A 14,359-nucleotide genomic window follows, 5' to 3' on the forward strand; every position below is an offset into this window, starting at 1 on the left:
AATAACAAGAAGGAAGTACAAGGGATGCTTCTAAGATATTGGTAATATTCTATATCTTAATCCAATGGTGGCTTCACAGAAGATTTCACTTTGTAATTCTTACCAATCTTACATTTAGATTTTTTTTAAGTAGGCTCCACGTCAAATGTGGGGCTTAAAATCACGACCCCAAGATCAAGAGCTACATGCTCTACTGACTGAGCCAGCTAGGTGCCCCTAACATTTGATTTTTATTGTATATGTTATATTTCAAATAAAAAGTTACTTCTGCTCCTCATGACTACCAAAACCCTCAATGAAACACCAATTTATACTCATTTAGACTAGGAAAATTTTCTGTTTTACCAAGGAAAATTAGCAAGTAAAGTGGCCCAGTGGGGACTCTAATGTATTTTTTTTTCTTTTGAAGATTTTTTTATTTATTTGTCAGAGAGCGAGAGAGCACAAGCAGGGAGAGCAGGAGGCAGAGGGAGAAGGAGGCTCCCCGCTGAGCAGGGAGCCCGATGTGAGACTCGATTCCTGGACCCTGGGATCATGACCTGAGCTGAAGGCAGACGTTTAACCAACTGAGCCACCCAGGTGTCCCATCTAATGTATTTCTTGCTGATGCACTCAAAACTTGCAAATTTTACTCTTTGCATAGTAGGAACCCCCTATTTCAAAATCAGTCCCTAAAACATCCTGCTCTCCTTCTTTGCTTTCCTTTAAAGGTGAACTAAAATAGATTTTTTCACAGGGAGATGAGAGATCTGTGCACTGGTCTGTCTCAATTTGGTCATTCTCATTTTTCCAGTGTTATTAATATGCAAATGCACAATGCAAACTATCAACTTAAGAAGAAATGTCTGTGTATGGGGGTGTGCTAAGGGGCAAAACAAAATCTCTTGACTCTTATCTTTCAAAAGTAAGAACACCCAACTGGTAGAAAACTGCAACTCTAAGAAGATTCTTTCAAAAAATAAATGTATTAGTCAAAAAATTTTCATTTAACACTAACTTTAGAGCACAGTTTCTCAACCAACTTTGGCACTGATGACATTTTATGTCAAATAATTCCTGGGGGGGGGGGGCGCGTCCCATGTATTACAGAATGTTAAGCTGCATCCCTGATTTCTACCCACTAGATGCCAGTAGCTCCTACCCAACTGTGACAACCAGAATGTTTTGACATTGCCAAATGTCCCTGGCGGGGGGGTGGGGAAGAAGGTACAAAATCAGCCCCATTTGAGAATTCTCACTATAGATGTACACGGGCTCAAAACCTCTTCCTAAAGACACTTATAAAACTATAGATTAGTTTCTCATTCATTTTTAGAAAAATATTAAACAGAAAACCTACTCTATGAGTGAGAACATTAAATATAATACAGCTAGGATCTAACATGGATTTTGACTATGTCCCATTTAGTATATCCAATGAATAAACAGGAAAATGTGCTCTATAAATAATGGCTAATTATAGAATGTTAATGAGGCCAAGGCAGGCTTCAGTCCCTCCCAACTGTATTTTTCTATAAAGACAGAGACTACATACATCCAAATCATCTTGTGTACTCTTGTAAAATACAGATTTTTCTTTTTTTTTTTTTTTTAAAGATTTTATTTACTTATTCATGAGAGAGAGAGAGGCAGAGGGAGAAGCAGACTTCCCGCAGAGCGGGGAGCCCGATGCGGGACTCGATCCCAGGACTCCGGGATCATGACCTGAGCCGAAGGCAGACGCTTAACCATCTGAGCCACCCAGGCGCCCAAAATACAGATTTCTGAGCCCCAAAACAGACCTATGAAATTGATGTATGGAGGTAGCAATATAAATTTCTAATAAGCCTTCCTTAAGAACCCACCATTAAATTCCTATGCATACAAAAATATAAGAAAAACAGCACCATGGACTACTTATTTCCAATCTTTCGTGACCACAACTTTTAACATATTTTTAATCTGTGTCACTGATCAGAAGAAGATACAGAGAAGAAACAGACCAGTCAACTGATAGCAGATGGTGAGGAAGATAAAAGCATCAGTTTCAACAGTCAGAGAGACAGGATTGCATCTACCATTTACTTGGCCTGTAGCTATGAGCAAGGCACAAACTCCCTGGGTTTGAATTCTCTGTGAAAAAGAGAAAATTGTCATACCACATTGTTATTGACAAAAAGAACCAAAAACAGATGTGAAAGCTCCAAGGAAATAATACAGCATGATTATGAAAGATTACTATTATCTGACAGATATTAGTACAAAGCTACAACTAAGAAGAGAGCCATATTCAGTAAAATTATCCAATAAAATATTAATTTGGATATATAAAAGAAACCTGTTCCTAAAGAAACATATCCTAAATATTATTTAAACAATAAAAAGTAAAAGCATATTCATGAGGTATCTACATTAAGCAAGAGAACATACTGACAAGCAGGAAAATTTCTACAAATGAGAAGCTGAGAGTCAGGTGTCACTTTATAGAAACAAGAATGAAAGTAGGAAAGATCCTATACAACTACCAAAGAAAAACTTGCTCTAGTATAATATAGCTAAGAAAAGATGTATATTCAATTTCTGGTGCAGACCAACATGAAATAAGCACACTATAAGCTAAATTTTCTCACTGATTACAACTAAAGACTCGAGATAAAAATATATGAAGCAATTATATGAGTGATCCACAAAGTAAATTACAGCAGGCAGAGTGGAGAGGCAAAATCACAATCTGAGGTATGGTGAACTTGCCAGGTTTTCTTTTGTTCCCCTTTCTTTACTTAAAGCTTTGACTCAAAGATGGGGTTGAATTAGGTAACTGCACAGGAGGCATGGGCAGCAAAAGAGAAAAGGGAAGCCCAATTTTCTGATAAGAGAACCAAAGAAGGAGCAATGTGAACTGAAGAGTGTGTGAGGGGGACACATTTTTCCTCTCTACCAGCTTTGCCCCAAGGACAGCCCCAGTCATGTAATGGCATGGCCATGGTGATGATACTGTGGGGACTAAAACTCCCAAGAGAACACCCATCTCTGCAGAGAAGAACCAGAAAAAAAGGTTTCAAAAAGAGTAGGGAGTAATCTCTGCTTGTTTGTTTTTTATACTTCACTGTTCTCTCAGCACTACACTCTAAGGCAATCCTACAGGACTGCCCAACACAGAAGGACTGCACCACACAGAAAAGAACCTCAACCTTCTGGCCAGAGTTAATTATGAAAAGTGGCTACCAGAAGCCAGAAAATGTGGAGAAAAGCCTGCGAAGTATAGGAGAATATAAATCAGCATAAGTCCTGGGCTCCTGCCAAAGCTGTGCATGTGCCGAATACACCCAAAGAACCAGAGCAGTGACTGAGAACTGAGCTATAGCGTCAGCCTCAAACTAGCCCTCCAATGCTGCATGCAACATCAGACCCAAAGATCATAGGCTTTGGAACTGAATTCATGTTGGAACCACTACCCCCTAAAAGGAGAAGAATTTGAGTACTGGGTTAATCTCCCACTAAAATAACAACAAAATTACTATTATATAATGGATTCTAACAGGACACAGAGTCTCGTAAGATTTCAAAATGTCCAGGATACAATAAAAAAATTACCTGGTACACTAAGAACCAGGAAAATCTAAACAATTTTTTTTTTTTTGAAGATTTTATTTATTTGAAAGAGAGTGAGTGAGAGAGACAGGGAGCATGGGCAGGGGGAGGGGGAGGGGGAGAAGCAGACTCTCCGCTGACATAGTAGGGCTTGATCCCAGGACCCTGGGATCATGACCTGAGCCAAAGGCAGACGCTTAACCGACTGAGCCACTCAGGCATCCCTAAACAATTTTCAAGATAAAAGACAGTCAATTGATGAATACTTTGAGATGATTCAGATGTTGGAATTATCAGGCAAAGACTTTAACATGCATAATACAGCCATCCTTCATGAGTAAGGAAAGTGTACACTCTTAAAATGAAAGAATATACAGAAATTCAAGAAAAAAATACATACATACAGATACACACACACACACATATATAACTGGAAAGCCAATTTAAAGGTGATGAGTAACATCAAATCTGAAAAAAAGAGAAAGTTTTTATAAAAAATGAACAGACTCAGGACAAAATTTAAAATTCACATTACCAGAGTTCCTGAAGACGAGAAAAATATTTGAAAAAGTAACGACTGAAAAGTATCCTAATTTGTTCAAAGAAATGGATTTAAAGATTAGAAAATCTCAGTTAAATAAAACCAAGGCCTGATCCATCAAAATCAAAGTGCTGAAAGCTAAACTCCATTTTTAAAAAATTTTAAAGGAGGGAATATTTTAAAAATATGCATTTCATATAGGGAAACAATAATTTGAATGACTGCAGAGTTTGGATCTATGGAAGTGGGGCACCTGGGTGGCTCAGGCAGTTAAGAGTCTGCCTTCAGCTCAGGTCATGATCCTGGGGTCCTGGGATCAAGCCCCTCATCAGGCTCCCTGCTCAGCAGAGGGCCTGCTTCTCCCTCTTCCTCTGCCGCTCCCCCTGCTTGCGTACTGTCAAACAAATAAAATCTTTAAAAAAAAAAAAAAAAACTTTGGAAGTCACAAAACAGCTAAACTACATAAAGTACTGAGAAAAATGAGCTATCAACCCAGAAATCTATATCCATTGAAAATATTCTTCAAGTATAAGACAACTCAAAACATTGTCACACAAAGGAAAATTAAGAGAACTTAAGAAATTCTTCACTTAACTGAAATGAAACTACAAGAAAATCTGAAACTTCAAGCAAAAGGAATGGTAAATATCAAAAACTATTTTCTCCTACTACATTATAGGGGCACCTGGGTGGCTCAGTTGGTTAAGCATCTGCCTTCAGCTCAGGTCCTGATCCCGGGATCCTGGGATCGAGCCCCACATCGGGCTTACTGCTCAGTGGGGAGTCTGCTTCTTCCTCTCTTTCTCCCTCTGCCTCTGCCACTCCCCCTGCTTGTGCTCTCCCTCTCTCTCTCAAATTAAAAATAAAATAAATTATATAAAATATGCATTACTGTTGAAAGTAAAACTTCAGCATGTTTGGGAGATTTCATTCTATGTAAAATTAATACATATGACAACCATAACCAAAAAAGGGAGAGGGAATAGGGAACTGTATGGATGGAACTGTACAGTTTTACTTGAAGTAGTAAAACATGAAATCTTAACCAACTGAGCCACCCAGGCGTCCCATTGTTTTAAATTATTTTTATTTTTTTTTAAAGATTTTATTTATTCGTCAGAGAGAGAGAGAGAGAAAGAGAGAAAGAGAGTACAAGCAGGGGGAGTGGCAGGCAGAGGAAGAAGCAGGCTGCCCACTGAGCAAGGAGCCCAATGAGGGACTAGATCCCAGGACACTCGGATCATGCCCTGAGCCAAAGGCAGACGCTTAACTGACTGAGCCACCCAGGCATCCCATAAAACATGAAATCTAAGTACACTGTAACAAGTAGGTATATATATTATAATCCATACAGCAACCTTGAAAAAACAACGAATAAAGAAAAAAGATACACCAAAATTGAATACTAAAAATATTCAAATAATCCAAAGACAGCAAGAAAGGAAGAAGAAACAAAAAACAGAAGGGACAAACAAAAGAACTTAAAAATGGAAGGACTAACTTGAATGAATTCAATAATTTCATTACATTTAAATTAAAAGACGTTAACTGTCAGATTGTATTTTTAAAGAAAACCTGATTATACACTGCCTACTAGATTTCCACTTTAATATAAAAATGTACACACATGAAAAGAGAATATGCAAACACTACTCAAATGGAAGATGAAGTGTACAATCGGACAGGGTAGGTGTCAGAAGAAAGAAAATGACCAGGGATAAAGACGGACATTACACAATGATAAAAGAGTCAACTCACCAAGAAGAAATAACAATCATAAATGGGTAATACAATAAGAGAGGTGAAACTACATGAGGTGAAACTAACATAATCAATACACAAATGTTCAATCATAAAATTATAGTTGAAGACTTTAACATTCCTCCTTGAAAAACTGATAGAGCAAAGGAAAGACAGAAATCAGCAAGGATGTAAAAACACTATGAATCAATAACCTTACTGACATTTATAGACCTCTCCACACAAAAAGAGCAGAATGTACTTTTTTTCCAAGGGCTATACCATTCACCAAAATATGCCATAAACCTTATAAAATTTAAAATAAACCTGACAAAAGCGAGCCTTATCAAATTTAAAAGAACTGAAATCATACAAAGCACATTCACTAGACATAATGGAATTAAAATAGAAATTAATAAGAGAAAGGGGACTGAAAAATCCTCAAATATCTGTAATCCGACATACATGTAAATAACCCATAGGACAAAGAATTATCAAGAGAAATTTTAAAATATTTTGAACTGAATGAATATGAAAATACAACATATGATACTTGGTAGGATGTACAGCTATATCAGTGCTTGGAGAGATATTTATAGCATTAAATGCTTATATTAGAAAACAAAGTATTTCAAAATAATAATCTACATGCTTCTTCCTTGAAAAATTAAAAGAGTAAATAAAGTCAACATGAAAGAAGGAAGAAAATACTAGAAATCAATGACACTGGAGATAAACAACTGACCAAATTCAATGAAACGCAGAACTAGTTAATTTTTAAAAACCAATAAATTTGATAACCTTTTAGCCAGAGTGAAAGAGGAAGATAAAAAGAGAACACCCAAGTTACTAATACCAGAAATAAAAGATAGGCAATCAATACAGCTCTACAGAGAATAAAGAAACACAACAAACAACTTCATGCTTATAACGTTGACAAATTAAATGAACTAATTTCTTAAAAGACACAGATTATTAAAACTCAACTCAAGAAAAGAACTAAATAATTTGAACAGTCCTAAATCTATTAAAATGTAGTTTAATTTGTAGTTTAAGACATTTCAAAAGGAAAACTACCAGGAACAGATGATTTCAGTGACAAATTCCACCAAAGATTTAAGGAAGAAGTAACAATTCTACATAATCTTCTCCAGAAAAGAGAAGAGGAAGAAACATTTCCCAACTCATTTTGTGAGACTAGCATTAACCTGATACCAAAAACACATACAAAAAATACATCAAAACATTACTAGAATGTAAGAATACATACCAACATCTCCCTCAGCACAGACACAAAAATTCTCAACAACGTATTAGCAAACCAAATCCAGCAATATATAAAAAGGATAATGCACCATAACCAAGTAGTGTTTAGATCAGGAATTTAAGGTTGGTTCAACAATCAAAATTCATCACTGAAACTTACCATGTTAACTGAAGAAAAACCAATGATCACAAAGAAGAAAACACTGGACAAAACTCAATATCCAGTCATGATATAAACTTGGTCACTTTTGGTAAGCTACGCATAGACAAGAAATTCCTTAAGCTGATAAGGAGCACCTACAAAATAACTATAGCCATCAACATATTTAATGGTAAAAGACTAAATGCTCTATTCCGAAATCAGAAAAATGACAAAAATTTCCACTCTTACCACTCCTATTCATTTATTATAGTCACTGCAGTAAGATAAGAAAATGAAAAAGGCATACAGATTGAAAAAACAATTTTAATTCAGACATAAAAAATTTCACGCAATCTACAAAAAATCTCTTAGAACTAACAAAGGAGTTAAGTTGCAGGTTACAGCATCAATTCTGTATCTGTATACTAGCAATGAATTAGAAATCTTAATTTAAGAAAAGATTACAATATACAACAGCAAAAAAAATTACTTAGGTATAAGTCTAACAGAGTTTCTGTTTGGGATGATGAAAAAGTTTTGGAAATGGATAGTGGTGATGATTATACAACATTATGAATATATTTAATACCACTAAATTGTACCCTTAAAAATGTTAAAATAGTAAACTTCATGTTATCTATTTTTATCACAGTAAAGAAATCTTTTTTTAAAAGATTTTATTTATTTATTTGAGAGAGAGCACGAACTGGGGGAAGAGGGAGAAGCAGGCTCCCAGCTGAGCAGGAAGCCAGACTCGGGACTCGATCCCAGGATGAGCGAAGACAGACATTTAACCAACTGCACCACCCATGCACCCCACACCAAAGAAATCTTTAAAAAGATTTTTTTTAATGGGCAAAAGGTTTGAACAGAAGTTAAAATGGACCCAAAATGTTATGTAGTAGGTGATGAGGGCACTAATCAAGGAGAAACAAAGAATATGATTAGATGGGGAGATGACAACTGTTTTTGAATATGCTGAATATGAAACAATATTCTGGTTATGTACTGATGACTAACAAATCATATCAAAACAATGGGTTAAAACAATAACAATAATTTATTTTACTAAGGATTCTGGGATTTCACTGGGCTCAGGTAGGTAGGTCTCGCTCAATGAATCTCATGTGGCTACAGTAACATGAAAGTTGAAACTGGTGTCATCTCAGAGCCTCTTCACTCAGATGGCTAATGTCTTGCCTTGGAAGACAAACTGGAATTCCCTAGGCATCTATGTGTTCTCTCCATGTGGTGTCTTCATAGAATCTCCACAGGGTGGCCTCAGGATAACCAGACTTCTTACATGGTATCTGAAAGCTCTCCTAGAATGGGTGTACTATAAAACACCAGCAGAGGCTGAATGGTCTTTTCTAACCTCAACTGAGAAGTTCTACAACATTTCTTCCAATGGATTCTATGGTGCAGGGGGGTCACTAAGGCCCAGCAAGTTCCAATTACAGGGAATATGGACCCCCTCTTATGGTGGGAGAAATTTCAAAGATTTTCTGCACGTGGTTTTAAAACATCATGAATACCTCTAGAATCTTTAGCAGACACAGAGTTTGACTTGAGGAAAGGTAATAGGACTGGAGATAATAAATATTAGAGTCTTCAGAAACCAGGAAAGAATGGAAGACACAAAAAACAATATTAAATCCTAAAGGAACATCAATATGTACAAAACTGATTAAGACAGAGAATGTGATCAGAGATAGGAGAGCTTTCCTTAAAAGAAGAATAACAGTTTTAACAACTGTTAGAAGTCAAACACAGTAAGCCTCAAGAAACTAGTTAATTTCTCAACTAGATGATAAGCTTTGAGGAAGCAGTTTGAAGTAGAAGAATGAGGGCTGAGGAAAGGTTGTGGTATCTATTTTTTTATTTTTCAACCTTTATTAAACTATAATTGACAAATAAAATTGTATATATTTAAGGAGTACAATGAGATGCTTTGATATACATACACATTATAGAATGATTAGACTGCAATATTAGATCCTTGATGACAAAGTAAGTAAGATGACTCTTGTTATACTGGCAAAAAGCACATAAAATAGAAATGGGAAGGGGAGGTAAACTGAAAAAATAAACACTTGATTTGAATGCAAATACAAGGAGGTAATTTCAAATTTCATTGTAAATAGTCATCCATTTTTGTTATTCTTACTAAGGAAAAAGAATTAGCAATTTACTGCTTAAAATGTTAAGGCAAATTAGTAACCTTCCAAAGCAGAGAGCATCAGATCCAGACGGGTTCACTGGTGAATTATACCAAATATTTGGTAAGAAAAAATCCTATCAATTCTCTACAATTCCTTTCAGAGGGTAGAAGCAGAAGGAATACTTCCAAACTCACTCTATGAAGCCAGCATTACATCTCCATCAGAGCGTGACCAGGCACATTGTCAGTGAGCAGTAATTTTGAAAGACATCTTTTTCTCTGAGCAGGTCTCAATAATGGGGTTAAAATATTCACTAAACCATGTTACAAACAAATGTGCTATAATCCAGGCTTTGTTTTTCCATCTATGGATCACAGGCAGAGTAGATTTAGCATAATTCTTAAGGGCCTGAGAATTTTTTGAATGACCAGTGAGCACTGGCTTCAACTTAAAGTCATGAGCTGCATTAGCCCCTAGCAAGAGAGTTAGCGTGTCCACTGAAGCTTTGAAGCCAGGAACTCACTTCTCTCTAGCTGTAAAAATCCTAGATGGCATCTTCTTCCAAAAGAAGGCTGTTTTGTCTACATTGAAAATCTGTTGTTTAGTGTAGCTGTACTTTCACTGAGTAGCTAGATCTTCTGGAATAACTGGCTGCAGCTTCTACATCAGCACTGGCTGCTTCACCTTGCACCTTTACATTATGGAAATGGCCTCCCTCCTTAAATCTCATGACACTGCCTCTGCTAACTTCACACTCTTCTTCTACAGCTTCCTCACCTCTCCTAGCCTTCATAGAACTCAAAAGAGTTAGGGCTTTGCTCTGGATTAGGTTTTGGTTTAAAGGAATGTTGTGCCCAGTCTGATCTTCTATCCAGACCACTCAAACTTTCTCCTTATCAGCAATAAGGGTATTTCATTTTCTTATCATTTGTGTATTCACTGGAGTAGCTCTTTTAATTTCCTTAAAGAATTTTCCTGTGCATTCACAACCTGACTAATTGGTACAGAAGACCAAGCTTTCAGCCTATCTCACTCTGGGCATGGAGCCTGATTTAAGATTCTCTCCCTCTGCCCCTCCCCCTGCTCCCACACTCACGCATGCACAGTCTCTCTCTAAAAAATAAATGAATAAAATGAGAAACATGCGACTCTCCCTTTCACTTAACATGCAGAGGCCACTGTAGGGTAATTAACTGTCCTAATTTCAATATTCTTATGTTTCAGGGAATAGTGAGGCCCAAGGAAAGGGAAAAAGAAAAAAGACAAGGGAACAAATGGTCAGTGGAACAGTTAGAACACACACATTTAATCAATTAAGTTCACCGCCTTATATAGATGGTAGTTCATGGCACCCCAAAACAATTACAATAGTACATCAAAGATCACCATAATATAATAATAATGAAAAGGTTTGAAATATTTCAAGAATTACCAAAATGTGACACAAAGTGAGCCAATGCTGTTGGAAAAATGGGGCCAACAGACTCGCTCAACACAGAGCTGCAACAAATCTTCAATTTGTAAAAAAAAAAACAAAAAACAAAACAAAAAAAAAACAAAAAACAGTATCAGCAAAGTACAACAAATCAAAGTGTGATAAAATAAGGTATGCCTATAATTTGAAAACACAAAAGCTAAAAGCTACAGGAAGAAAACTAAGCATATTTTTAAAAAGAGGCAATGAATTATTCTAGGAAAAACAAAATATAATCAAAATATACTGCTTGGCTTTCCAGTAAATTAACTTGCATAATCATAAAAAAGTAAACAATGACACCAATTAAGGCAAAACCCGCCAACTGCTCACATCATACCCATTTTCTCTCATTTCTTTAAAATAAAACTCCAATACTGTTTGGAGTAGCAACAATATCTAAAAAAACTCAGCAGTGGCGTGCCTGGATGGCTCAGTCAGTAGAGCATGTGACTCTTGATCTCACGGTCATGAGTTCAAGCCCCACACTGGCATGGAGTCTACTTTAAAAAAATAAAATAAAATAAAATACCCAGCCTTGCAGCCCCAATGAGGGCATGTGACTAAATTTTGACCATTAAAATAACTAGAAGCTATAGGGTAGAATTTATAAGCAACCCTCCTTAAGATTGGGGAAGAAAACTGGCATGTGCCCTTCCTGCTTCTCCATTTTCCTCTACTATAAGCAGAAAGAGTTAGGGATTCCTGGAAAAATAAAGAGAGACAGGGGCGCCTGGGTGGCTTAGTCGTTAAGTGTCTGCCTTCGGCTCAGGTCATGATCCCAGGGTCCTGGGATCGAGCCCCACATCAGGCTCCCTGCTCCGCAGGAAGCCTGCTTCTCCCTCTCCACTCCCCCTGCTTGTGTTCCCTCTCTCGCTGTGTCTCTCTCTGTCAAATAAATAAAATCTTAAAAAAAAAAAAGAGAGAGAGACAGAACTTTCTTGACATAAGAAAAGTCATTTTAGGCTCCCAGCCATCTTGTGAAAGGGTGTAAGAGCAAAGAGCCACTATCAGGACAGGATATAACCTAATCATATCAGGGATAATAAATCAATGGTAAAACTCCCAGTGCCAATTCAAAAGTTAAGATTGACCTGATATACATCCTTGAGTTATCTCTGCAAGATCTAAACCTCTCTGAGCACTCAGATATGGACCAACTGGAGCCAGAGAACTGATGATTGCCAGCCCTCATGACTTTGACCTGGACTCAGTCACCCTGAGATGACTTCTTCCCCCCGTCCATACTGTATTCCCCATTGTGTAAGCCCCTTCATGAATATGTGCACACCCTTAGCTTAAAACTTCCTCAGTTTTGTTGTTCAGGAAAAACTGCTTTGGGAAAGATCCCCAGTGTTCTCCTCTACTTACTGCAAGTAAAAGCCTTTCTTTTCCTATTCTTTGACTTAGTTATGTCTTTTGGTTCAATAACCACCAAGAGGCAAACCCAGTTTTGGGTAACACTGCCACCTACCTAAAAGCTGACAAGTGTGTTAGAGTTCTAAGAGCTTTCTTGGATCATGAAGTGATCTTATGTATATAGCCATGCTCTCAGGGAAGCAAAGGACAGCAAAGTCAGGGAGCCTGACTCCTTGGTAACTGTGAAGTTGCTATCGTATTCCTGGACCTTCAATCTCTAGAATTCTTTTATGTGAAAGAAAAATGAACTTTTAGCTCCTTTAAGTTACTGTTATTTCCAGTTTCTTTTATTAGAAATGTAATTCTGATAAATATAAGATAGAAAGATAAATAGTAGAGGGATAGATAGATACACAGATTTAACTAAAAATTATGACAAAAAATTCAGGAAGGGGGGTGTGAAGATGTAAAATGGACTAAATATTATATCCTCATCTTGCATAATAGAAAGTGAGTATAAATAATGTCCAAAAGAGACTGGGGAAAGAGTGGTAAAAAAATAATAATGTACAAAATAAAAAACATAAACCAGCACAGAAAAATGGGAGTAAATGCCTAAAATACAACTCCAAAGGTATTTGGAAACTAGTACTAAAAGAGTGGGAGTGGATTCCAGCCCCATCAAGCAGGAGCACACAGCCAGCATCCTGGCCATGGTTGATCAAGAGCGTATAGTTATTGCCATCAAGCTGGATAGTGTGTAGTACGCCCTGCTGAGTGAGATCATCAAGCACTTCGAGCAGAAGAGGTTCCACCTCATGGCCATGAGACTCCTACAGGCCTCTGAGGAACTCCTGAAGCAGCACTATATTGACCTGAAGGACCACCCATTCTTCCCAGGGGTGGTGAAGTACATGAGCTCCAGGCCAGTTGTGGCCATGGTCTGGGTGGGACTGAAAGTGGTGAAGACAAGGCAAGTGATGCTTGGGGAGACCAACTCAGCAGATTCTAAGCCAGGCACCAATCGGGACTTCTGCATTCAAGTTGGCAAGAACAACATTCATGGCAGCGATTCAGTAAAAAGTACAGAGAAAGAAACCAGCCTATGGTTTAACCCTGAAGAACTGGTTGACTACAAGTCTTGTACTTTTGACATATCTATGAATAAAAGGTAACCAAAGCATCAGTCCCCTTTGGCACCACTTGATGTGTCCCTAGACACAGCTCTTCAGTCCACTGACTTAAAAGTAACAGAATTAATCTTTCTTTTCTAAAACATACCTACCAATAAAGCCTTTGGAAACTGGAAAAATCAATAAATAAGACAGTGGGAGCATGTCATTAAGCTTTCATTATATGCTTTGCCCTGACTGGCTTTGAAAAACTATTTAAAATTGTATGTTACTACTAAGATAAAAATTAATAACCGAGATATTAACTACTAATTTAATCAGCTACTACAAAAATATAGCACTAACATGAAGAAATGATCTTTTTCAGACAGAAGTCTGGCCTTTGCCCTTCACTAATGGCAGTGATCTCTAGACCCTTGGAATGTTCTACTTGACAGGAATGTCTATTTTCCTGGTGCCTTGGTCACCTGACAGTCTAACAACATGATTTATGATGGGGCTTTGGGCCATATCACATCAGTTCTAACCTCCAGAGGAACTGGAGACTAAGAATATTAGCCTGACCTCTGGAAGAGGTTAGACATTGGGTCAGTTAGGCAGGGAGTATGTGATCAAGTCCCAGTAAAAATACAAAAGGCTTGGGGAAGACTCCCTGGTTGGAAACAGTCCGTGTGTACTGTCACACAAGATGGCCAGGAGAAGGTAACATCTTCTATGACTCCATGGCTGAGAGGACTTGAAGTTCTTGGTTTTGACTCCTCCTAGACTCTGCCCAATCCATCTCTTCCCTTGGATGATCTTAATCTGTATCCTTTCCCTGTAATAAACTATATCCATGAGTATAACAGCTCTCAATGAGTTCTGTGAATCCTTCTAACAAATTACTGAAACTCAGGGTGGTTTTAGAAATCTCCCAAACGTACAACTGATGGCAAAAGTAAGGGCAGTTGGGTGGTCACTGTGCCCCTAAAC

General features: G+C 37.4%; 1 protein-coding gene and 1 pseudogene across 6 annotated transcripts in view; one reads left to right on the plus strand and one right to left on the minus strand.

Annotated features, from left to right (window-relative positions):
- Positions 1-14,359, minus strand: part of PTPN4 (protein tyrosine phosphatase non-receptor type 4) — a 233,895-nt gene that overhangs the window by 163,066 nt on the left and 56,470 nt on the right. The window lies entirely within an intron of this gene.
- Positions 12,968-13,559, plus strand: LOC123839500 (nucleoside diphosphate kinase B-like; annotated as a pseudogene).

This window comes from Mirounga angustirostris, unplaced genomic scaffold (assembly GCF_029215605.1).
Source record: "Mirounga angustirostris isolate CCGP_5_RB_7025 unplaced genomic scaffold, mMirAng1.0.hap1 SCAF_3, whole genome shotgun sequence".
NCBI classification, from domain to species: Eukaryota; Metazoa; Chordata; class Mammalia; order Carnivora; family Phocidae; genus Mirounga; species Mirounga angustirostris.